The 25,871-nt window shown below is 38.1% G+C and overlaps 1 pseudogene; it reads right to left on the reverse strand.

The window, feature by feature from the left end:
• Window positions 1–5,723: 5,723 nt before the first annotated feature.
• Window positions 5,724–25,871, reverse strand: part of LOC137036193 (sacsin-like) — a 29,540-nt pseudogene continuing 9,392 nt past the window's right edge.

Consider the following 25,871-nt stretch of genomic DNA (forward strand, 5'->3'; position numbering starts at 1 on the left):
ACAGTTTTTTACAATTGCTTACACACTAAAATTAAAAATAACACACAATTACTGAAACTCTACAGTCAAGGAGCAAAACCTCAGCCCAGATCTGCACAACTAAAACACATTCTCAGCCTCACACTTTTTGCAAAACACTAAACACACTTCTCTACATTAGACACAGAAATCAAACATAAAGTCACTTCTTTGTCATTTCAAGACACTGCTTTCCAAAATACCACCCCTATAAACCAATTGATCAAACACAGCCGTCAGGTGTGAAGACACTTAGGTGCTTAACTGTAAACTCAACAATCAGCTGCAAGTACAATAAAAAGGCAAAAGGTGAGTTTATGAGTCTTCATCAAAATGAAAGGCAATGTTGCAGTAAGAGGGAGAGGGAGAAACATCATTTTGAATGTCCCGGGACACTGTGGTGTTGACATCACAATATATGTTGCAGCCCTCCACCAGCATGCCAACTTAGACCGTTACAACACGGCCCACATATTCACATTTCAGACAGACTGCACAAAATCGTCACAGCAGAAGACCAAATGGATTCAGAGCAGATGAGATACATTGTCATATGGGAAAATGTAAATCTGCCCTGGTCAAAAAACTGGTTTCATTAGCATCCACAATTTTCACTCCAATACCTCCCACCATACGGTCCCTTCCTTAAACCCATTGAGGAGTTTTTTGTTTGTTTGTTGTTTTTTTTGGCATGGAAGGTTTACAAACTCCAGCCCTGTGTCAGGATATGCATCATTCAAGCCATGGAGAAGGCCTGACCGAACTGATGCAGGATCTGTGCAAGGATGGATTCACCTTCCAAAAAGATTCTTCCCTCGCTGTCTTGCGTGAAAGGACATCGCCTGAGATGTGGATGAAGCACTATGGCCAGATCCAGCTAGGCCAAGAAATGATGCTTTGGTGTTTTGTCCCCACAAATATTTTTGGTTTTGTAATATATTATATTTAGAATATGTTCTAATTTTCAGTGCAAAAAAAAACCTTTGGAAAGGCATTGATGTATTGAATGGTTTTACAATGTGGTGAGAAATAAATATTTCCATCAATGTGCAGTACTGATCTTGTGTTTACAGTTTTTTTTACGATTGCTTACACACTTAAATTAAACTTTTCCCACAATTAGCAAAACCTTACACTCAAGGAGCAAAACACAACGCTAGATCTGCACAACTATAAGCACATTCTCAGCCTCACACTTTTTGCAAAACACTACACACATTGTTTTGCACAACACTAAACACACTTCTCTACATTAGACACAGAAATCAAACATAATGTCACTTCTTTGAAATTTCAAGACACTGCTTTCCAAAATACCACCCCTTTAAACCAATTGATCAAACACAGCCGTCAGGTGTGAAGACACTCAGGTGCTTCACTGTAAACTCAACAATCAGGTGCTATAGTACTATAAAAAGGCAAAATGTGAGTTTATGAGTCTTCAACAAAATGAAAGGCAATGTTGCAGTAAGAGGGAGAGGGAGAAACATCATTTTGAATCATTTTGAATGTCCCGGGCCAACACGGTGGTAACATCCCAATGTATGTTGCAATCACGCAGAATGTGGTCCTCCACCTGCATGCCAACTTAGGCTCTTACAACACGGCCCACATATTCACATTTTAGACAGACTGCACAAAATCGTCACAGCAGAAGACCAAATGGATGCAGAGCAGATGAGATACATTGTCATTTGAGACAATATAAATTTCCACCTGGTCAATCTGCCCTGGTCAAAAAACTGGTTTCATTAGCATCCACAATTTTCACTCCAATACATCCCACCATAAAGTCCCTTCCTTAAACCCACTGAGGAGTTTTTTGTTTGTTTTTTGTTTTTTTTGGCATGGAAGGTTTACAATCTCCAGCCCTGTGTCAGGATATGCCTCATTCAAGCCATGGAGAAGGCCTGACCAAACTGATGCAGGATCTGTGCAAGGATGGATTCACCTTTCAAGAAGATTCTTCCCTCGCTGTCTTGTGTGAAAGGACATCGCCTGAGATGTGGATGAAGCGCTATGGCCAGATCCAGCTAGGCCAAGAGATGATGCTTTGGTGTTTTGTCTCCACAAATATTTTTGTTCGTGTAATATATTATATTTAGAATATGTTCTAATTTTCAGTGCAAAATATAACCTTTGGAAAGGCATTACAGTTTTTTACGATTGCTTAAGCACAATTTTGAAAACAGGGCCCGGTTTGTCAAAACACTACACACAATTAACACAACCCTACACCGAAGTAGCACAACACTTCAGATCATTTGCAAAATGAAACACTTCATTCAAAACTTTACACTAATTTAACAAAACCCAACTTTGACACCGTAAGGAACACACATGGTTCATACGTTCTGATTCTGTTTGATTCATTTACACACTGCTGTGCCCAATCTTAAACACTTGTAACTTTTATACTTTTCTAATTATATAGTCTGGGTTTGATTTTTTCAGAGATATTGTTAGAGTAAAGTACATGGATATAAATATATTTCTCACCACACTGTTAAACCATTCAATACATCAATGCCTTTCCAAAGGTTATATTTTGCACTGAAAATTAGAACATATTCTAAATATAATATATTACACGAACAAAAATATTTGTGGAGACAAAACACCAAAGCATCATCTCTTGGCCTAGCTGGATCTGGCCATAGCACTTCATCCACATCTCAGGCGATGTCCTTTCACACAAGACAGCGAGGGAAGAATCTTCTTGAAAGGTGAATCCATCCTTGCACAGATCCTGCATCAGTTTGGTCAGGCCTTCTCCATGGCTTGAATGAGGCATATCCTGACACAGGGCTGGAGATTGTAAACCTTCCATGCCAAAAAAAACAAAAAACAAACAAAAAACTCCTCAGTGGGTTTAAGGAAGGGACTTTATGGTGGGATGTATTGGAGTGAAAATTGTGGATGCTAATGAAACCAGTTTTTTGACCAGGGCAGATTGACCAGTGAATATGAATGTGAATATGTGGGCCGTGTTGTAAGAGCCTAAGTTGGCATGCAGGTGGAGGACCACATTCTGCGTGATTGCAACATACATTGGGATGTTACCACTGCGTTGGCCCGGGACATTCAAAATGATTCAAAATGATGTTTCTCCCTCTCCCTCTTACTGCAACATTGCCTTTCATTTTGATGAAGACACATAAACTCACATTTTGCCTTTTTATAGTACTATAGCACCTGATTGTTGAGTTTACAGTGAAGCACCTGAGTGTCTTCACACCTGACGGCTGTGTTTGATCAATTGGTTTAAAGGGGTGGTATTTTGGAAAGCAGTGTCTTGAAATGGCAAAGAAGTGACATTATGTTAGATTTCTGTGTCTAATGTAGAGAAGTGTGTTTAGTGTTGTGCAAAACAATGTGTGTAGTGTTTTGCAAAAAGTGTGAGGCTGAGAATGTGCTTATAGTTGTGCAGATCTAGCTTTGTGTTTTGCTCCTTGAGTGTAAGGTTTTGCTAATTGTGGGAAAAGTTTAATTTTAATGTGTAAGCAATCGTAAAAAACTGTAATGTATTGAATGGTTTTGCAATGTGGTGAGAAATAAATATTTTCATCAATGTGCAGTACTGATCTTGTGTTTATATATATATATATATATATATATATATATATATATATATATATATATATATATATATATATATATTCATGTACTTTACTCTAACAGTATCTCTGAAAAAATCAAACCCAGACTATATAATTAGAAAAGTATAAAAGTTACAAGTGTTTAAGATTGAGCACAGCAGTGTGTAAATGAATCAAACAGAATCAGAATGTATGAACCATGTGTGTTCAACACGGTGTCAAAGTTGGGTTTTGTTAAATTAATGTAAAGTTTTGAATGAAGTGTTTCATTTTGCAAATGATCTGAAGTGTTGTGCTACTTCGGTGTAGGGTTGTGTTAATTGTGTGTAGTGTTTTGACAAACCGGGCCCTGTTTTCAAAATTGTGCTTAAGCAATCGTAAAAAACTGTAAACACAGCAAGTCAGAAATGAAGACCTAATGTTCCAATCATTAAATATAGGATAAAACCTATACTTCTGCAACAACAGCAGCTCATAAGTATTGAAAATATACATATAACACATACTGAAACAATTGATAAGTATTTTTAATTAGCAGATCACTTAAATATTTGGCAGATTCCAGTCTCAGTAAAATAGGACTCTTTGAATTGGATTTGTTCAGTGTGTATGAAGAACAACACAGACGAGCAGAGAGAAAATAATATCTGGGTGAGGGAGAGGAATTGATGAAGGAGGAGAGGAGAAGTTTGATCAGGACAAGTGAGAAGAAGAGGTAGAGGAGAGGAGGAAGAATGTGTGCTGGATTGTGCATCTCTATGGTTTTCCCCCTTACACATGATGAACCTAGGAAAGCTTATTTCTGCCATAAATAGAAGATAAAAAAAGGTAATTGTGACTTTTTATCACAATTCTGAGAATAATAAAAGTCATAATTGTGAGACATAAACTCAGAATTGCAAAATAAAAAATATTTTTGATAAAAAGTCACAATTACCTTTTATGCTTTTTTATTCTGTGGTGGAAAAAAAGCTTCCATAATAACCAAAGACCATGTATGTTGGATTTGTTGTTGATCAATGGCAGCAATTTCATGTTTTCATTTCAGTAAAAGCTTTATACTACAATGATTCCACAACCATTGTTTCATATTTACACAATATGTGGTCTGCACAGGGCACTAGCCTCCAAGTGGACACCATCCCACCCTCATGAGTGCACCATCAACACCACACACCCACCCCCAGAAAGAGATTTCAACCAACAGGGACACTATAGTTCTGCATAAGGGACTCAATTGACCAGTAGTTGCCCTGAGCAATTCTGTTACTTTCTTCTTCTTCTTCTTCTTCTTCTTCTTCTTCTTCTTCTTCTTCTCTTTTTCTACTGCACATTCAATAAAATAATGACTCTCTTCTGTTGCCAAGAATGCACACATTCAACACTCAACCAAACATGTAGAACGGCTTACATGCATTATACTTTTACTGCAGTAAAAGGAAACTGAATTTTAAAAACTATGAATTTCATATGTTCTGCAGGTAGAACTGAAACATGACAGTAATGCAGTTTTCATAATGCCATCAGCTGTTAGTATTTTGACAGTCATTGAACTTTGATTGACAATATGTTCATGTTGGATAGAAAACTAGTGCTAGTGTTTGACAGAACGACTCGATTTTGAATCAGGTTTGCTGTGTTTTGATAGAGTTTGTATGTGTAGAAAAAGGTTTTTAGCATTTTGAAATGTAGAGTTTGTGTTTATATAACAAAATATGATTCTGAGCAGAAAATTAACTATTTGGCTAATTGTGTGATGTAGGTGCGTTGCTGTGTTAAGAGATTAGAAAAAGTACTTTAAGTATTGGTAAACGCTTGTTAGCAATTGAAAAAAACTAATATGTTTTAATAAAAAACATGCTTTTTTAAATGATTGAAGTTGAACTTTTATTTCTAATGTAATTTTTAATGCAAATTGTGCAGACACTCCATTTAAAGCAACTTACATTGCATTCAAGATATACAATTTATTTCATGCATTTCCTGGGAATCAAACCCATGACCTTGTATGCCCAGTATACAATAATATAAATGTTGCATATAATTGTATGTAAGAGGAGAAAAAGGCTTGGAACCAGAATTATCAAAACAAAGAATTAAGAATTTCCAATATGTATGGTAGCAGTATAAAATGTAGTTCCAAACGTAGGTTCGGGAGGAACCTAAACATTCAGTCCTGTCAGTCATCATAATGAGCGTATATAAGCAGCAGTCACTGCGTCATCCCAGTGACAATTCTTCCAGAATCTCTCCTCCTCCCCATCTCCTCTATTTCTCTTATTCTCCCTCTGCGCAGTACTGTTATAGGGGGTTTAGCTCAGAATTTGTACCGAGCCTCGGGCTCGAGCCTCCTTCAAGGACAGCAAGCTAAGTCTGTTTACCATTTCCAATTAAGACTGAATGGGCTGGTGAACTCATGATTCTCTCAATGAAACATAGTCAGTAGTTTCAAGAAATGTATACTTCTATTTTTTCTAAAAGTTGTGTTGCAATATCCAATGCCTGTCTGGCATTATTAAGGCTGAACTGCTTGTTTGGAATGTGAGGAAATTGGTGATGGTTCGGATACTGGGTTTTTTTGCCATCAACACCAAGTTCAGTCAGTTGTCTCACAGTGTTGGGTAAAGAAGTCAGCTGTGAGCTGTAATGGGACACCTGCTGAGCAAGGCTAGTTATTGAGCAGTTGTTGGGATGTTGTCCACTTTTGTTGTACATTGCTGCTATCAGGGATTTTTCCACAGCCTGATGCACCTTGAACAGACACCACTCTGAGCAATCTCCTCCAGTGTCGTTGTGAGCTGCTCTGATGTCACATTGAGCCTGTTCAAACCAGCGTTTTGCCTCTCCTCTGTTTGGCCTTGGAGTTTCTCTGTGGTATGACCAAAAGTTATAGTGGCTTCTAGAGTAGTTCTGATAGAACCTCTCGCGTCCCCTCCTGTGGCTCTGTGCCTCTGTGTTCCAAGTGTCATAGAAATCTCGAAAGTCTCTACAGGTTGAGGATGTGCTTTGTGCAGTTTTCCCTTGTTGTAGTTCCTCAATTCTGTTTTGCAGGTATTTAAATGCCTCATTGGCAAGTTCTTCATTCCCTGGATTCTTGTCTGGATGCCACCGGAGGTAGAGACGTTTAAGGGCTTTTTGTTTGTCCTCACTTGACATATTCCAGATTTCATTTAAGCTTTGGTCAATTTCACTTTTGATCTCTGCAAATGTCCCTGGAAAGACTGTTTTGGGTGGAGGTCTGGATGTTAAAAAACGTTCTATATCTGTGCAAGAGGATTCTGTGTTGGGTGGAGGCCTGGATGTCAAAAGAACATCTTTATCTGTGCAAGTGGACCCTGTTGACACAGTTGCCTTCTTTTCCCGTTTAAATTGGTAAAGGTCAAGAGAGCTTACTTCAATGAAGTCATCGCTGCCAACTTGTATTTTATATCTGGCAAGAAAATGTCTCATTGAATCATCCAGTCGGTTGATAACAATGGCATAGAAATATTCACCAGATTCGTCCTTGCTGAAGCCAACATACTCTCCACTTTCAAAGTTGTTAAGATAGTTCATATCAAGGCAGTCGTGCCATTCTTCAGGAATGCGGCATCCAGGTTTTGGTAAAGCACTGTGTCCTTCCTCCTTGTGACCACTGTTATGAATGCCATGATTTGCCAGGGTTTTCTCAACATCCTCCATGTTATCACACAGCAGAAGTTGCCCAAGCACTAGAAGGCTTGAGATGGTCAGACAGTTCTTTAGAAGAGCATTGATTTCTTTAGTAAGACACATAATAACTTCATTTACTACTTTGAAGGCCATGTCATCATTGTGTTTCAAGTAGAAATTGCATCCATCTTTCTGTTTTTTCACATAAACATCTGTTTCAGCCTTACTACCTTCAAGTGGCTCGTGGTTTAACAGAAGTTCAGTTTGAAGAGTTTTGCAACAGATAATTTGAATCTTAGAAAAGATTTTTTCACACTTTCCTACAGCTTCAGACTGTGAAACTTCACCTTTGCTGTCTTCTCTGATGAGACAGACTAGCCCATGAAGAAAAGCAGCAGAAGATAAGTGTTTGTCAAACCAGCCACTGAATTCACATTCCCCTTCATCACAGTACTGGACACTTGTTTCCTCCAGGTTTTCAGAAATTACATCTGAGAGAAATTTGGGGCGAACTTGCTGGGGAAGGAGCTGCAATAATGTTTGATGTTCATAGTGATCATCTCCAAGATAGCAGCAGTTTAATTTTTCAAGCAGTTTCAGCTTGGTTTTCAAAGGACCCTCAAGTCTTGCAGGCTGGAAGACTATGTCATTGAAAAACAAAGTGCTGGATTCATAGAGTTTTCCATCTGTTGATGGAAGATAAAGTTGATTGTTTTGGAAAGAGGTTTTGTCCTGTTCCTCTTTAAGCAGGCAAAACAGCTGTTGTACAACACGCTTCACAGCTTTCTGCTGATTTGCCTGAAGGCTGTCTTTGTCACAACTATCAGAATAGATTTCTTGAAGAACAGTGATATATTGATTGACTGTGGGCCTCTCCTTTACACCAATCTTTTTGAAGAATTCTTCAAATTTCATATAATTTGAGGGAATGCTGTACAAATAAGGCCTAAACTCAAGAGCGCCATGTAGCAAAAGTGATGTCTGTTTAGCCTTCACAAGTTTTGTCCTGTTTTCCACTAAGATAATGGGAAGGTCTGAGAACAGACAGGCGTCAAAATTTATTGACTGTAGGTATGCGTATGATTTGCTAAATACTGTGTTTCTTGTTTCCAACAATCTGTCACTGTGACACTGAGACCTACAGATGTTTTTCAGATTAGCAGCTATTTGTTCAGGAGGTGGAGTCTCCAAGGCTCCGGCATCCTTTATTTTCTTTATGTGACGTGGAAAGCAGCGTTCTGAAGGTAGGATTGGCATAGAAGTCCATATCAGAAAATGGTGATCACTGTCTCTGTCAATTAATGATCCACTGATTGCAACAACCTCCCTCTCTTGAGCAAAGGCCTTATGATAATCACAAAGTGCTTGCTGAATTTGTATTGGGAAGATGAATTTAATGTTAGCAATACTGTTCAGTATATTTGAGTTTTTGTCATTACTCTTTGACAAAACAATCCTAAAGAGCAGATCTGATCTTTCCTTAAGAACATCTAGAGGAGCGTTGCCTCTAGCTTCAGATTCAATTTGTTTTGCAAACTGAATGATCTCCTCATTAGACACTTCATGTTTCAATCCAAGGTCCTTTAAGAGACAAAGTGCTTCAGTACATTTATCTCTGAAAATCTCCCAAAATGTTTCCGGCACAAATCTCTCTTTTGGAAGCATTACCCTGTAAAGGGTTACATTGTCATCATAGAAGTATGAAGCCACCTGAAGAGAGCCATGGATGTCTCGAATAAATCTGACATCTCTCAATGCAGAGACAACTCTGGGGTCCACTGGTCCAAGTTCCACTAAAAATTGCATTAAATCAAGAAGCTTGGCCTCATTCATCATGTGCACAGAAGGAAGAATAAACTGTACACAGAACTCTAAATCATTTAGAGTCTGTATGTTTAGATGTTCTGCCAATTCTAGGTTCACCCAGGTGTACTTGAGGAAAATACTGTCACATTCTTCAACCTGGTACAAGTTTGGAAAATCAGTGTAATGCAAAGAATTCAGAATGAATATCATTTTGTGTGAATCAATCTTTTTCCGTTTTCCAGTTATTAACTCAAACAGGGGCAAGGACTTTAGCATCCACACATGTTGACTCTTGTTATTGGAATCTCTGATCCCATGTTGTAAAAAGCATTGAAGATCTACACATTCTTCTTTAGACAGTTCCTCAAATTGTGACTGAGGTACATGATAAACCTGCCCCAAAACAGCACTGCTGTCTCCTGTTTGCAGGAGTTCTGGATTCATATACTTGAGACGGAACTCAAGTGTGAGGTCACTGAAAAAGCTGAGGTCTAATTTCATGAACCCCAGTTTTATGAGAATGGATGCTATTTTTTTCATTTTGATAATCAGTTTTGATATGTTCCCCATTGTTTGTAAGAAATGTGCATTATTTTGACTGGGGCAGATTACTGGTAAGATAGGGCTGTTGTCAAAGTGCTTCTTTATCTCACTGAAGACATTCAGACATTCATTTTGGTTGCTTTTCTCTTGATCATCAAAGAAGCTCCATAATGTTTTCAGCCATTGAATCGTATCTGTCTCTGCTTTGTAAAGCTGGCACCTTTGATCAGGTAATGAGTGACTGAGCAGTTCATCAAGTTCTGGTTTCAAATATGTTGCTGCTATGTCAATTGTTATGTCATCAATAAACTCTCCCTCATGTAGAATTTGGACATGATTTTTATTGACATCATTGTCTGCAAACATTTCCTGATGTCCTTGGAAAAGACTGCTAAATCTTGATATCAGCTTTGGGGATTTAGAGTCAAAGACTCTTAACATCTGATCTTGTGTGAGGAGAAGAGGCAGCCCATTGAGGTCATGGGTATTTTTTTCATTGGCATTTGTCAAGCAGAAGCTCAGAAGTTCTGAACATCTTGTTTTGTCTTTGATCCATGTCTGGCTGATGGGCAAAGGCAAATCACTAGTTGTCTGGGAAGGATCATTTAAAGATCTATGCTTCAAGAAATTAATCACCGTTGAAGCGCTGACTTCTGTCACATTCACACCAGCTGATTTGAAGTTGTCTTTTATTTCAGGCATTTTGTAAGTGTTTGGCACTAATTTCATCCCAATATCATCTAAAATTTCGAAAATTCCATCATTTTCTTCACTTGAAAAATATGGACAATTTTCTGAATGTTGTTTAGATGGACTGCACCAGGTAACTGTGTATTTTTGTAGTGAAAGATGTGATGACTCAGAAACAGCGTGTACAGTGGGTATAACAGGAAGGTCACGTTGGCTGACTGATTTATAGACCTCATGGATCATCTCATGCCAGACTTTGTCTACTCCTGGAGAAATGCATGGAAAGTAATTAAGGCAAGATGTTGCTAGCTGTAACTTGAGGGATTCAAGAGTTGTAGTTGTATCCTTCTTCATGACTGAACACAGATGTAACAGGAGGTCAGCATAGAGTGGTGAAATGATGTTTACTTTCAGTGACTGGTTCCACTCTGTCTTTAGACTATTACCATCTTCTTTCCACAAGTCCCTTCTAGAAGAATCTACTTCAAAATTTGCATTCACATGAACTGGTAAACCAGTTTGTCCAGGTAAGGGCAAAGAACAAAATGCCCTGCCAGTAAGTTGCCCTGTGTAGTTAAATGAGCTGCTGCTCCTACATACAGCCAGAGCAGCTTGAGGAACTTTGGAATCATCTTGCTTGTTTTTTTGCATATAGTTTTGTTTTGAAAAGCTAAAGCACTCTGCAATTATCCAATTCCACTGTTTATTTCCAGATAAGATTTGCATGTCATAGATGGTTTTGCAGGGTTCTGCTGTTCCTGACATGAGGGATTCTCGAACATGTCTGTGAAAGTTTTCCTTGCTTACCATGTTCTTCTCTGTGAATTTCTTTTCAATAAGGAAAGGACATTTATGTGTTCCATCTTCACTGATCTCCAAGAACTGTATTTTTGTGATGTGTTTCAAGAAGAGTATTAGTTCTTCAGGATCTTCAGTCAAGGCACAGTAAAGTTCCTTCATGTCACGGTCTGTGACTGTATGTCTAGATATTTCAGATTTTTCTGCCATTTCCTCTGTCCTGAGAGGGAGCCTAAACATTGTTCCAGAATTGAGTACAAACATTTCTGGAAGAAAAGTATGATAAACATCCTCAAAAGACTTTTTTAATTCATCATCAAGTAAAAACTTGCAGCCTGGGGACTGTTCTGTTACATCTTCCACATATTTTAAATTTGGATCAGAAATGCAGAGCCATTTGTCACCAGTCAGGATGGATGGACAATCTGTCAGATGATACAAAGAATTGAAGCCAAGTCCATATTTACCAGTTCTCCCTAAAGTACCATGTTTTCCTCCTTCCCCCAGCTGCTGGATACCTTCCAGATCAGCATCAGAAAATGTTCTGTTGTTGTACATACAAAGAGCTGGACCTTGAACCAGTTCCCATTTCTTTCCAAATATCTTTTCTGTCTTATGTTGTCTTTTGTCCCACACAAAGTGAATTTCTGTTGCCTGTGCATCATCAGCATTTTGAATGAGCTCTTTCAGAATATCCTTTTTAGATGGATATGCACCAATTAAATTTTTTATTCGGACAGTAAGTTTCTCAGTTTGTCCAAATTCTTTGGCATGAAAGGGAAACGCACTGACTAAATGATTCTTCAGAGTATGGTGTCTTGTTGTCATTACACCAAAATGACAGGCCACGGGCCGAGGTATCAGATCATGGGCAAGCTTGACACCAGCTGAGACAGGCATCCATGGGCTGTCATTAAATCTCAGCTCTTTAGAAGAGGTCAACACACCTCTCTCATCAGGTATGAGACAGTCTGTAATCTTTTCATCTTTGATTTTGTATAGTCCTTTCATGAGTATTGCAACACACTTTTGAAGGTCTGACATGGAAAGAGGGTGAGATCCATTTAAAGCCTCAATTTCATTAAGTGCAGCAACAAATTGCTCTTTTGTGAATTGTTTATTGACACCAAGGCAGTCCCAGAGCCTCTCAAATTTGGAGAAGATAGCTGGAAGCACATAGAGATATGGTTTCTCTTCAAATTCTTCACTTTTGGCCACTGACCTCACATTTACAAAGTGATCCTCAATGAAAATGAATGGAATTGATTTTGCATGTCCAATAATGGGATTGGGATCTTTCTGTTCCAACAAGTAATTGTTGAGATATTCATAACAAGACTGGACAATGTTGAAGAGGGCAGTATTTTCAAATGCATTGCAGTGTTGGTGTGCTTTTAACAGCTGCTGAAGCACAGTCTCAACTGATGGATTTGTCAGTACTCTCAATTTTTGGAGAGCTCGATCGTAATTGTATATTTGAAGGGCTGAATGATCAACTGTGAATTCTGTCATGCTTACTAAACTGCGACAAATGTCACTGTAAACTTCAGAGGGTTTTTTAAGAACAGTGGCATTCTTGTTTTGCTGAACTAAAGGAACTAAGGCAGGAAGAAATGGAATTTGAGACAGTGTGTGCCAGTGCAGAGAATTCACATCTTCTGAGGAGTCTTTTATTATCTCCACAAGACACTGAAGATGTCTAAGACATTTAAATTTATTCTGTTGCCAAACACTGGATATCATTCCTGCTCTTTCTATGATGTCCTCTAAAGGGAGGTGGTCACTCAGCATTCCCAAATCTGAAAGTCGTTGAATCCTTTTTGGTGAGAGAAAGTCATTTGCTGTTCCTTCAAGAAAACGTCCTTCCTCAAGTTCATACAAACAAGCCATTTTGCCAGAACGATTCACAAGTCGCTTGATAAATTGAAGGTTCTTACAGCTCTGTGTTGGAATGCAAGGGTAACTTTTCAGTAGGTCATCAACAGCAGGATCATTCAAGTCAATAGCATTCAGCACAAGAGTATTTCTACTGTGTGTGTTCAGAGAGCTCAAGTTCTTAAAAACAATGTTGTAAAACTCAGGCCAGTTGATTGTTCTCTGTTTGATCTCTGTCTTGAAGCTACAATCGATGAAACTCTGTCTTACCCATGATGGAAGAGAAACAACACTGGAATATGAAGCTCCCAAGCTCAAGAACACTTTCATGGCAATGTCTCCAATTACTTGGTTCTCCTCAATTTTTGGATTCAGAAATCTCACATTGTCCATTGAACACCAATTTTGTCCATTGCTAAAAAGTTCCAGAGATTTACCATTGGCATTCTGCACAACTGCTGAGTAGAATGACTCAATCATGGGTAAAAATGCTTTGCTTACTGTCTGTGTGTTAGGCCAGAATGTATGGAAGGAATAGTTCTGGATATGACCATTTTGGGCCATTTTTTTCAGCTCAAGCAGTGTAGTAATGTAGGCAGAGGTTACTGCATCTTTCAGTAAAGCTTTGTTCCACTCAGACTTTACTCCTTTTTCCCATAGACTTTTCCTATTAGATGTGACTGCAAAAGTTCCATTGATATGGACTGGAAGACCTGTCTCAATTGAAAGAGGAAGAAAGCAAAAAGCCTGGCCAAAGAGGTTTTCATCAGGGGACCATGTGTTAGTTTTTGCCTCTCTATGCAAAGGTACAGCTATACCTCCCATTGGAACTGAAAACACATGTTGTTGTTCATTTCCTCTCTGAAACATTTGCAAATAATCATGCGTCCCAAAACATGAGTACAAAAGCCAGTACTGGGTGAAAGATTTATCTGACTGCTCTTGAACTATTTTAACAATGTTTGCTTTGTTGACATCAATAATGTTGTGGCATTTGATATCACTGATATTTCTGAAGGTGTTCTCGATCTCTTGGAGAAGTGTGTCAATCGAGACTGGAAATGAATTCATGACTTCTCTGGATATTTTGAGAGGAGTATGAATCTGATCATTCCTTGGAGGAGTTGATGCGTTTTCAGGGACAATTTGAAGGGACATAGATGTAATGCTTTTCAGAAATAGTAGGTGTGTTTGTGAGTTGTCAGTCAAATGATTTTTAAAACATCTAATTCGCTCTTCATCATACACCTTTGAACTGATCTCTGACTTGTTGGCCTCCTCCAGAGTGCGAAATGGTAATTTGATCAAAGTGCCGTCGTAAACTTTCTTGCTGTTTTGCACTGACAGATCACAATCAAAAATTCCTTCATAAGATTTAAACTGTCTGGGAAACCTTTTGTACAGTCGTTCCTGGAATGGGTCGAGTTTAATTCCTGGGTTTCCTTTGCTGACTATGTGTTTTTCCAAATGGGTTACATTTGGATCAAGTATGAGAAGGGTATTCCCACTCAAAATTGAGGGAATATCACTCACATGGTAAACAGCATTAAATCCAAGCCCAAACTTTCCAATCATCTTGACCTTTTTTTCCTTTGATGCTGATCCCACTTTGACAATGTTTCTCCAATCTTCTTCTGAAAAAAGCTCATTGTTGAAGATCCAAAGGCATGGTCCATTACATATAGCCATTCCATCATCAAAGAGGGTTTCAGGGGGATCTCTATGTTTTCTGTAGTCAAGGAGGAATTTACACGTGGTTGCCCCAGCATCCTCAGCATTTTGAAGGAGTTCTTTGAAAATGTCACTTTCTTCATCATACTCTTTAAGAATGTTTTTAATTCTTTGAGTAATTGGTTCAGATTGCCCACACTGTTCTATACCAAGGGAATCTTGCTCTGCTTGTATGAACTCTGGGTTTAAGATGCGAGTACTTAAGAATGGGACTTTCAACCATCTTGCAGTGATGGGAAGAACTTCTTCATGAATGACATAGAACTCCTCATTGTCTTGTTTCAGGTCATCAAGTCCTTCGGCACTGATGTCACAGAAGACTGTTTTGGACAAAGACTGCAGAGTAAAGTTTTGATTTTGTGCCATAACAGGCACAGGGGTACTGTCCTTTAAAAGCTTCTCATTCTTTCGCATCCAGTCAAGAATGGCAATTGACACTTTAAGTTCTGTCAAGTTTCCATGAGGAGGACACCTGCAGTCAATTCTTTATTTTATGTCATGGAGTATGTCTTCAATCTCCTCATCAGACAGAGTTTTTGTCACACCAAATTTTTTTAGCAGTTTTTCATATTGCAAAAACTCTTCAGGCACTTTCTTGATGTAGGGGCTTAGATCCAGTTCAGATGGATAGGTTACTATATCTACTATAACTATATCTCCCGGACAGACAAACTCACTTTTATTCCAAATCCAGGGGTTGCTTTTTGTGTCCAATACATCTGTGAAATTTCTCATGTTGTCTTGCATGAATTTGTAAATATTGTGCAGCTTGGTTTTAAACTGGAAATCTGAATTTGGGTTGACTATTGATCTCAGTGCAGTGAGGTTCTCCAAGACTTTTTCAGCAGGAGGGGGTTCATAAAGTCCAAGATTTTTGCAGACATGTCCTGTTAGCTCAGAGGTAAGTGGCATTACATATCCAACAATTGAAGAATACTTTAAATCCCTTACTTCAGATGGCTTATAGAAACTATTCTTAATGTTACAAATGCTTGCATTTGAGAACTTTGGATTTTCACAGGGAACCCACTGTCTTTGCTTCAGCTCTTCTATCTGTGCCTTGGTGAATTTTGAAAGGAAATCATTCTCATTAAGGACTCGAACAAGAGTATGTGCTTTTTTGAGTGCCTTATCTGGTGAGTGGACACAAAGCCTTTCAATATGATTAATGACTTGGAGTATGTTTTCTGTTGATATTTCTTTTTGCTCTGTCTTCAGGCCAAGGCGTTGCAAACTCTGAAGCATTTCCTTGGTCTTTGTGTAAATAGGTGGGGGAAAGAAATCTGCCTCAAAGAGATCCTGAAATGTCCTATTTCTTGGATCAAAAACATCTGAAGCTTGTTTGTGTTCTCCATGAGTTGTCTCAATAAATTTGAGACTTTTAGTTTTCATGAGAAGCTGCTCACTTTGTGAGAGTAGAATGCTACCATTATTCAATATCCAGGTCATTACTGTTTGTTCCTCATTTTTTTGGAAAGAGGCTGTCTCAATGCATTCAACCAAATGAACAGCCACATTAGCTGCATCTAAGAGTTCAATATTCAGAAGAGTCAAAAGTCTGCGATCTGCTTCATTTGCACACCGTACAATGGTCTCAGGCATTGGCAGATCATTTGGAATGGCTGGATTGGTGGTTGAAACAACTGCTTGCTTTGATTGAACTGCAACATATTTCCCAGACATCATTCTAAAGATTGGCAACATGGAAAGCAAGTTCTTTTCAGCATTTGAGAGAGAATCCAAAGAAGAGAGGTAAACTTTCAACTCCTCTATTTCCTGTGATGAAGCAGAGGCAATGCCTTTGATGACCTGATCTCTGTGTGAGTTTACAAAGACTTGTAGGACATTTCTTGGTGAAGCTGGAAGAACATACCTCTCAATGTCATGATGTCTAAGACACTCATCTCTTTTTATGACTGTACACCCCACCATCCTTAACATTTTCTGAACATGATCTGACAAGCTAGATGCTGTGCTCCTTTGAAAAATCAAAGTTGTGTTACTCTGCAACCTTGCTAACAATACAGAATTGCCTGAACTCTGTAGTGGCTCCAGTGGTATTAAAGGCATGTCAGTAAAGTCATTTAACTCAATCCATTCAGTGCTAAGAAACTTCCAGAATTCAGACAGCCAGCTCTTTGGTGGATGATGATCTTCTGCTGTTTTCCATGTCACATGACCTTGGGTCATCTTCCAGTCCAAGGGTAAGTGCTTCTTGGAGAGTGCAACAACATGATTTGCATCCAAATCGATTATGTTGTATATGCCTGAAAAAAGTGAAATGATTGAGACCAAATTTCACAAACATGTATAATATTAATTTTATATTATTATAAGCATACACAATGAAACATATGAAAACAATTTTCTCACTCATTGTCGCTAGTTTCCTTAGTTGCATAGTGCAAAAATGGCTCAGATCATTGGGTAAAAATCCTTCTTTACAAAATGGCAGCAATGTTCTAAACAAAGAAAAAACAAACAAACAAACAAACAAACAAACAAACAAACAAACAAACAGATCATTATTACTTTGACAACACAATATAAAAACACTAAAGAATTCAAGAAGAAAAGAGACAATTATATCACACCTTACCTTTGAAACTTCTCATTGTCGATCAAAACAGTGTCCTGCACTCCATTGCTAAATGAAGTGAAGGTTCCATCGCTGAGAGGCAGAAGCTTAAGGCCTTGTAGTTCTGTGTACTTCTCATCACTGAGAGCAAATTCAAGAAGAGAGTATTTGTCATCTTTACTGAGGTTTTCAGCCTTACTTCTGTGAAGGACATCTCTAACATAAGACGGAGTCACCCATGTCAAGGTGTCACTTTTAGGAAAGATTTCTTTAACATCTTTCAAAACATGTTCTGGGAGTGTGACCAGGTTCTCTCCTTCAGCAATCAGTAATCTTGTCACTGCAGACATTGTGTCACTATATATATTGTTGACTGGAAGAACTGCATCTGAGGGAGACACCCAGATTTTCTCATCTTCGGCAAGGTGAAAGATCTTGTTTTCAATTAGACCATTCAGAGTATATGTTGCAACTTCATGCCATCTGTCTTTATGTACAGTCTTGGATAGGTCAGGCCAAAGATTGTACACAGTGGCAGCAGGCAGGGTTGAGTTTTTGGATAACTGAATGGCATCCAGGATCATCATAAGATATACATGAGGAAGAATATCTTTTACAAGTAGCTCATTCCACTTTGCAGACTCATCATTCTTCTGATCCTCCTCTTGCCACTTAATGAACCTCCGATTATCTGTCAGGCCAAAGCAAGCATTGATGTGAATGGGAAGCCCAGTTTTGTTTGATTCATTATTTGGAAGTGGCAGAAAGCAACCTAGTCGCCCATTGCAAAGTGATCTGTCTTCATCTAATCGAAAAGCTGCATCAACTTGAGGGTAGAAGCTCAGCTTACTGGCTAGAGAGTCAATCTCTGGTTTATATCCATGTTTCAGAAGGCAAGTTGTCACAAGCCACTGGGACTTTGTTTCTTCCATTTGCTGGGAAATGTGTGAAAACTTTTTAAAACAAGTTTTTCTGTCAAAAAATTCCTGCTTGACATGAGAAAGGTCAGTGTCAAATTGATTCGACACTGAAACTTTTAGCCTGTTGTTGCAGAAGCCATCAGTGTCAATATGCAGCAAAGTAATGGATGACACATTTCTCAGGAAAAGAAGACTGATGTCTGCATCAGCAATGAAACTGTCAAAAAGCTGTGTAACTTTTGTGGTGTCATACAAGTTATCGGAGATCTCAGAAGCCTCATTACGCAGAGGGAAACGGAAAAGCGTTCCTTTGAAGTATTGCTCCTCGCTGATGACCTTCTCCCAGGAATAACTGTTGACTTGACTGACAACACTTTGAAAGGGCTGAAACTGATCTCTCAAGTTCAAAAGGCTCTCTCTGTCCTCTTCATCATTCAAAGACCATCGATAGCCTTCTTCATCATCTCCAAACATTTTCTTTCGTGGGTCAAAAATGGCAAGGTGTTCAGAACTGAATACACACGGCAAGTCTGTAAATAAACAATAGTAATAATTTTAAATAGTGTTAGCATTGCCAGTGTTGTGCCAATTCCCATGTCAGAATCCGACACCACAAGTACTCTGAGAGGCAGTTATTTAAACTGATGTTGCAGATGATCAGGGTCAATCCAGTCAATAAACACATTATTAAACAATCACTGAGTGCTGATACACTATAATTAGGGATGCACCAATATTAAAATTTTGCCCACTACAATAAGTCTATATTAAACTTATTAAAATTCTTCACTATTTTGTCTAAATAGATTAAAGATAAAACTGTAACATATACAATACATTTTATTTTTAGTGCTTCAAGTGAATTTAGGAATCAGAGCAACATTATAATGTACAGTTTTGAGATTGGCTAAATATTACATTAGTTAGTATTAGTTAGAGAAAAGAATAGAGAACTCAGGGAAAAATTAAAAGTGCTAAACTTAAATTTAAAACCAAAACTGAAGGTTAATTTTTTGAGGGCAATGCAAAGCAAGCATGGGAGGGACTGAATGTGATGATGGGAAGGGAGGGAAAGAAATTGAATCCCACATATTTCCTGATACACTCACATTCGTTCTGGGAAAATGTATGGAAAGGGTTATTATGAGGCATTTAACGAATTCTGTGGAATATGTTTTAGATCTGCTGCAATTTGCATACAAGAAAGCTAGAGGTACTGATGATGCAGTGCTAACATTACATAATTCAGTTGCTGAGCATTTACAACAAACGTCTAATTATGCTAGAATTCTGTTTTTAGATTTTAGGTCAGCTTTTAACACAATGAAGATTCATATTTTGATGCAGCAATTGATTGATTTGGGGGTTAATGGGGGACTTGTTTGGTGAATCAAAGATTTTCTTTCTAATTGCCCACAAAGAGTGGCTATCAATGGCAATATGTCTGGAACAATGATTTTGAATACAGGAGCTCCGCAAGGAGCAATTTTATCACCCCTACTTTTTTTCTTTATACATTAAAGGTGCTACAGATGATGTTTTGTTTTATATATTTTTGCAATATTACTTGAAATTGTCTTTACTAACTGATAAAAGACTATTTATTCGGTACACTGAAAAGAATAATATTAATATGTGCACGAGGTAATATGTGCACGATCATCGTGTAAACGATTGACGCTCTGGCTTGTCAATCACATGACGTTCCTTGTGAGAGACGTTCGTGGCTGCGCACTCCAGTAACTTTCCACACTTCACAGGCGCTGCATACAATGTTTTTGTCAGGAGACAGGAGTAACAACTGCAGATTATGAGTTACCTGCAGTGAGTCCGACATAATGAATCCACTAACACGACACAGTGAATGCCGGTGGTAAACACTCGTGTTCCAATACTCGTGCACGAGTTTTGGGAGGCATTCCCTCGAAATGAGCTGTGAAGGAGGGGGGTTGTTCTTACGCATGCGCTCATTTAAAAAACTCAGTAACAGTCTTTGGTTTCTCAGTCGACGAAAACATCCTCTGTATCACCTTTAATGAGTTTAAAATTAAAAACAAGGTTTTCAGTCTTTTTAAATATGCTGATGATATGGCTCTTGTGGGTCTTCTGTGTGTTTGAGGTGATATTCTACATATCTTGAGCACATAAAAGCCCTTTTTGAGTGGTGTCAGTTGAGTGCACTTGTGATAAATATAGAAAACACTAAAGATTTGGTAATTACTGGAGACCAACGGAACACCTTAGAGTTGGAACCTTTAGTACTTAACGGGAATCCAACAGAATTTTTTTATGTAAAAAAATTTGTGTAAAGTATTTAGATTTTTAACATGACTTCATGGTATGGTAGTCTGAGTATTGTAAACAGAGTCAAGTTGTCCAAGATTGTGAATGAGAAGCAAGATAATTGGTAAGACGCAGAAAGAGCTGAATGATCTCTACTGATGAAAAGTTAAGTAAAAGGCTTTAAAGATTGAGGATGTGTCTCACCCCCAAATTCACCCCCCACCCCTGAATTTCAACGGTTGCCATCAGGGAGACGATTTAGGCAACCACGAGTGACAAGGAAAGTTTACTAATTATCTTTTGTGCCTAGTGCTGTCAAAATTTTAAATGAGACTGATGTGTTTTTTTTTGTTTGTTTTTTATGAATTGCATGCTTCTTCTTATGTGTATTTGTGTCATGTGTTATGTGATGTACTGTGAAGCCAGAGACAATTTCCCACAACATGCATAATAATAAAGTAAAGTAACATAATTTAAAAAGACATGAACTGACATATTGTGATATTAACGCAACATAAATCAACAAGCGATATTGTAGGATTTCTAATCAGCGGGCACTTAGTAGAATACCCCCAAAAATTATAGCCAATATGTTAATGTAGCATATTTCACCTGTAATGTGATAGACAGAGTTGAAGCCGATCCCAAATCGCCCAACTTTTGTTGGGTCATCCTGCTTGATGCTTCTGCCAACTCTCTGAATTCCCTCCCAGTCTTCCTCTGTGAAGGCTGCATCATTGAAGGCATAGAGAGCAGGTCCTGCCAGATCAAAGATACAAACAGATCAAACAAAAATGAACAAACAACTTTTAAAAAATGACACACTTTGCCTTTAGCACAGTAAAGACTTTCAATATCTGGTCAAATACTGGTGATGACAGAAAAAATGAGTTCCCTTTCGAAAGGGAACTCACACTGCGTTTAGCGCTATGGGGAATGCCTCTGCGGGAACCGGTGTCTGAAACGCTATCAAATCAGCCTATGACGTCACTACTAGTGCGACCCGACCGCACTTAAGGGGTGTCTAGAGAACAAGTCATCATCTTTTCGTCTTCAGGGACTGTTTTGTCTAAACACTGTTCAAGGTAAGAATGGCTTTTTTAAACAGACGTTTCAACCAGTGTCTACATCCGTGCCATTGATATTTAATGCTTAATGACACTCATGACTTTTGCGTCCTTTGTTAGTGCATGCATGTTCAGTGCTTGAGAGTTCTTTACATGTTTTTGTGAGAGCTTTTCCCGCTGAGGAAGCTCCACTCTCGTTTGTCTCTCTTCCAGTGGGAAGAGGGACAATCTTTTGTGCTTGATGCGCACAGAAGAAGTTTGATTTAAGTGTTTGTAGGTGTTTATTTCGTAGGTTTTTGTAGGTGTTTATTTTTGTTATAAGCTTCAGTGGCTGACGAGAGTGTTGTGCTGTTTGAGGATGCGTTGTCTTTGCATCCTCATTATTCGCAGACTGTGCTCTTTACGTTCGGGTGATGTGTGGATTAGTTCAAATTTAATCACTTAATCACACACATTAATTTTTGCGTTGTTTGTTTGGGTGAGGAGCGTGCACGTTCAGTTCAGTCAGGAGCACTTACAGTTTTTTACAGACGCTAGGACACATTTCTCAATACTTAGGTCACTTTTGCAAAACTCTTCACACAGTGAGCACAACAGAAGTCTATGTGGGCTAAACTGATGATCAGTTATCATTGCTTTTGCACAAAATGCATTCAATGACTACATCTCTCAAATTTCATGAACTCTTTTCTCACTCAGCCACAACAACTGGCAAAAATCTTTGTACGTACAGGCCAATTTGCACATGCTTACATACTGTTTTCAAAACTGTTAAACTTATGTTCAAAACAGTAACATAATACAAAACTGAATAAGACAGCAATTTGCTACATTCCTACAGTAATATTTTAATTAAATATATTTTAAATCTTAAAATTAAATGCTATAAAAAACAATTTAATTGTATCTGTATCAGTGGATGGTGTGTATACAAATTCTTGTATTTTGGAATTATAAAAAATTATAAAAATAAATAAATGACATAAAATATTGATAAATTCTGCATCATGTCTGATTCATTCCAGTAACATATATTGCAGTGAATTATAAAAAGAAATGTGTCCTTGTTTTACACAAGAAAACATTGTATAATGCTACATGTTGTTAGTGTTTTTTAGGTCAGTGTTTTGTGGGTGACAAAGTGTGTTTGTCGGCTGTCAACCTTTGCTAGTGTTCTGGAAGAATGAGTTGATTTGAGACCTGAATACAGTGTTTTGGTAGATTTAGTGCATTTTGAGTGTGAAATGAACTGCTTTGCCAAGATGAAAGTTGGTTAGGGGAACTGTGTGAAGAGTTTTGCAAAAGTGACCTAAGTATTGAGAAATGTGGCCTTAGTGTCTGTAAAAAACTGTAAGTCAAAAATTACAAGAGACAAATTTTGGTCAATTTTTTATTGGCATATTTGCTAAAGTTACAATTTGGCGGTATGACTCTGTTCTAAATTTCCTGTCCTTTCATGAGCTCCATGAAAGCCAAGACCGGTAAACAGCAGCAGCTTCTGGGGACAACATCCCATTTTTTAACTGGGAGAGCAGCAGAAAATCCCCCTATTGAGAACAGAGCATGCATCAATGACAACAGAATGACACTGATTAAGTTATACACAAGTTTAAGGAGGAGCTGGGTTGTAAGCAGCGTGCAGTGGAAGCAGCCAAGCAGGCAGAGAGACGGAAGCTGCGTTTAAGTAATGCGCCTTATTTTAGAGTTGCCAATGGAGTCCATAGTAATTGGATCAGCTGATAGGGACGGGGTTGGAATTTGAGAATCAGCTGATAGCAGAGCTTGACTACGAGGCCTGCCTGAACTAACGCTGACGCTTAATTTTTTGAAGAAACTGTTTGCTTGCACTGTGTGTGTTTCCCATGGCAACCCCAGTCACGTGTTGTTTATCTGTACCCGCGTATATGAGCCTTCCTTTCCCTTTTAACCTTCTCTTTTAGATTGACAGGTCATGGAAGAATCTGTTTTTGTCCTGCATCCATTAAGATAAGCATGTAATTTATGCAGATGGCATTGCGTGAGCTTAGTGTCGATGACCATCGGACGAGATGTTTGCGAGTTATCGAGTGGCTGGAGTGGCATCGACGTTGAAAGCTCATTAGGAACCCTTCTGTTGGTCCGGCATCCTTTCAGTCTGCATGAGTATGACAGGCCTCATTTACATTAAGTCCTCTTCTATTTGTAGTTATAGGTTGAGTTTTGTAGGTGACCTCACTTTTGTGAGAACCTTTATAGTTTTAGTGACCTCAGCTCCCTATCCACAAGTTTCCTATGCCACAAGAGGCCTTGCGTCAAAAATGGGAGTGTCTTCCGGTTCGAAGTAAACAAGCTGGACATGACACTCATTCATTTAACAGTTGACACAGTCATTCAAGATTTAGCGATCCAAACTTGTGAATGTTTGACTTTTACTTTAAGATTCCAGCATCAATATTTGAACAATGTTTTACAATAAAAAAAATGTTACAGTAACAATAATTTATTAATTTATGTCAGGAGTGCGGATCAATCATGCTAAATCTAACTGATATTTATATTGACATAAAAAGAAAACGCATACCTATTCAGTTGCACCTGCTTCATTTATTTACGATTACAAGAATGCACAAAACAACTGCGTTATGGCTTTTAAATCCAAAGGCTTACACATTTAGAAATATATTGATAACATACCCTATGTTTGCGTCACTTTTCTGTGCATTTCTATTAATTGTCCTCTAAATTATGCAATGATTGCAATCCGAGGACGTTTGCGCGATCTCTCCTGTCTATCTATCCTGATCCTTCGCAACAGAGGGAGCTCAAGAGAAGACAACGGGAGTTATTATACGAGTTAATCAAGTATGTGTGAATCTGTGAAAGATATGCATTTGTGAGGAATCAACAAAGGCACAGGTAAGAGACAGAAAACATTAAACCAAAAAAATAAACGATTATAAATCATATAAGAATTGTCTACGTTCCTCAAGCAGTCTCTAGTATTTCCCATAAACGAGTGTATTTATTATCACAATGGTTAACATAACCATCGCATAGCCTATATGACAGTGGAAACGCGACTGGCTCTGGCACGCACGACAGGTTAGGAGTAAAATATAACATTATAAGACTTTGGTGCATCAGTGACAGGTGAAGAACAGACAGCAGGTTGTTTGTGTATTGCAGGGCCATGCTCTTGTAGTCATGCAGCAGCACTTTTGTGGAAGGTCAGTAAAGTAAAGGGCAATTAAGGGCACGAAAACTGTTTATTGTATTGTGATATTATTAACTAATAATTGTACTAAACTGAAATGTTGTCCCTGAGCACCGTAACGATATCTTTCATAAAGATTTGCAACTTTACAAAGTAAACAATGATCCGAAAAACACTTAGCCTCTTTGCTAATTAACACACAAAATACCATTGGTATGCTACTTCTGCCACCTCACCGGAAGTTGTACCCACATTCTTTTTTACAGTAGCGTCCCGCGGAAACAGGTGGATAGAAAGGAATAAATAAGAGCTTGTTAGTGAGCGCATCCTTTCAGACTGAAGAGTATAGCAGGCCACTTTTACATTTAGGCCTCTGCTCTTTACAGTTTTTTACAGACGCTAGGACACATTTCTCAATACTTAGGTCACTTTTGCAAAACTCTTCACACAGTTCCCCTAACCAACTTTCATCTTGGAAAAGCAGTTCATTTCACATTCAAAATGCACTAAATCTACCAAAACACTGTATTCAGGTCTCAAATCAACTCATTCTTCCAGAACACTAGCAAAGGTTGACAGCCGACAAACACACTTTGTCACCCACAAAACACTGACCTAAAAAACACTAACAACATGTAGCATTATACAATGTTTTCTTGTGTAAAACAAGGACACATCTCTGTTTATAATTCACTGCAATATATGTTACTGGAATAAATCAGACGTGATGCAGAATTTGTCAATATTTTATGTCGTTTATTTATTTTTATAATTTTTTATAATTCCAAAATACAAGAATTTGTATACACACCATCCACTGATACAGATACAATTCAATTGTTTTTATAGCATTTAATTTTAAGATTTAAAATATATTTCATTAAAATATTACTGTATGAATGCAGCAAATTGCTGTCTTATTCAGTTTTGTATTATGTTACTGTTTTGAACACAAGTTTAACAGTTTTGAAAACAGTATGTAAGCATGTGCAAATTGGCCTGTACGTACAAAGAGTTTTGCCAGTTGTTGTGTCTGAGTGAGAAAAGAATTCATGAAATTTGAGAGATGTAGTCAATGAATGCATTTTGTGCCAAAGCAATGATAATTGATCCTCAGTT

The sequence above is a fragment of the Chanodichthys erythropterus genome, chromosome 14 (assembly GCF_024489055.1).
Source record: "Chanodichthys erythropterus isolate Z2021 chromosome 14, ASM2448905v1, whole genome shotgun sequence".
Taxonomy (NCBI): Eukaryota; Metazoa; Chordata; class Actinopteri; order Cypriniformes; family Xenocyprididae; genus Chanodichthys; species Chanodichthys erythropterus.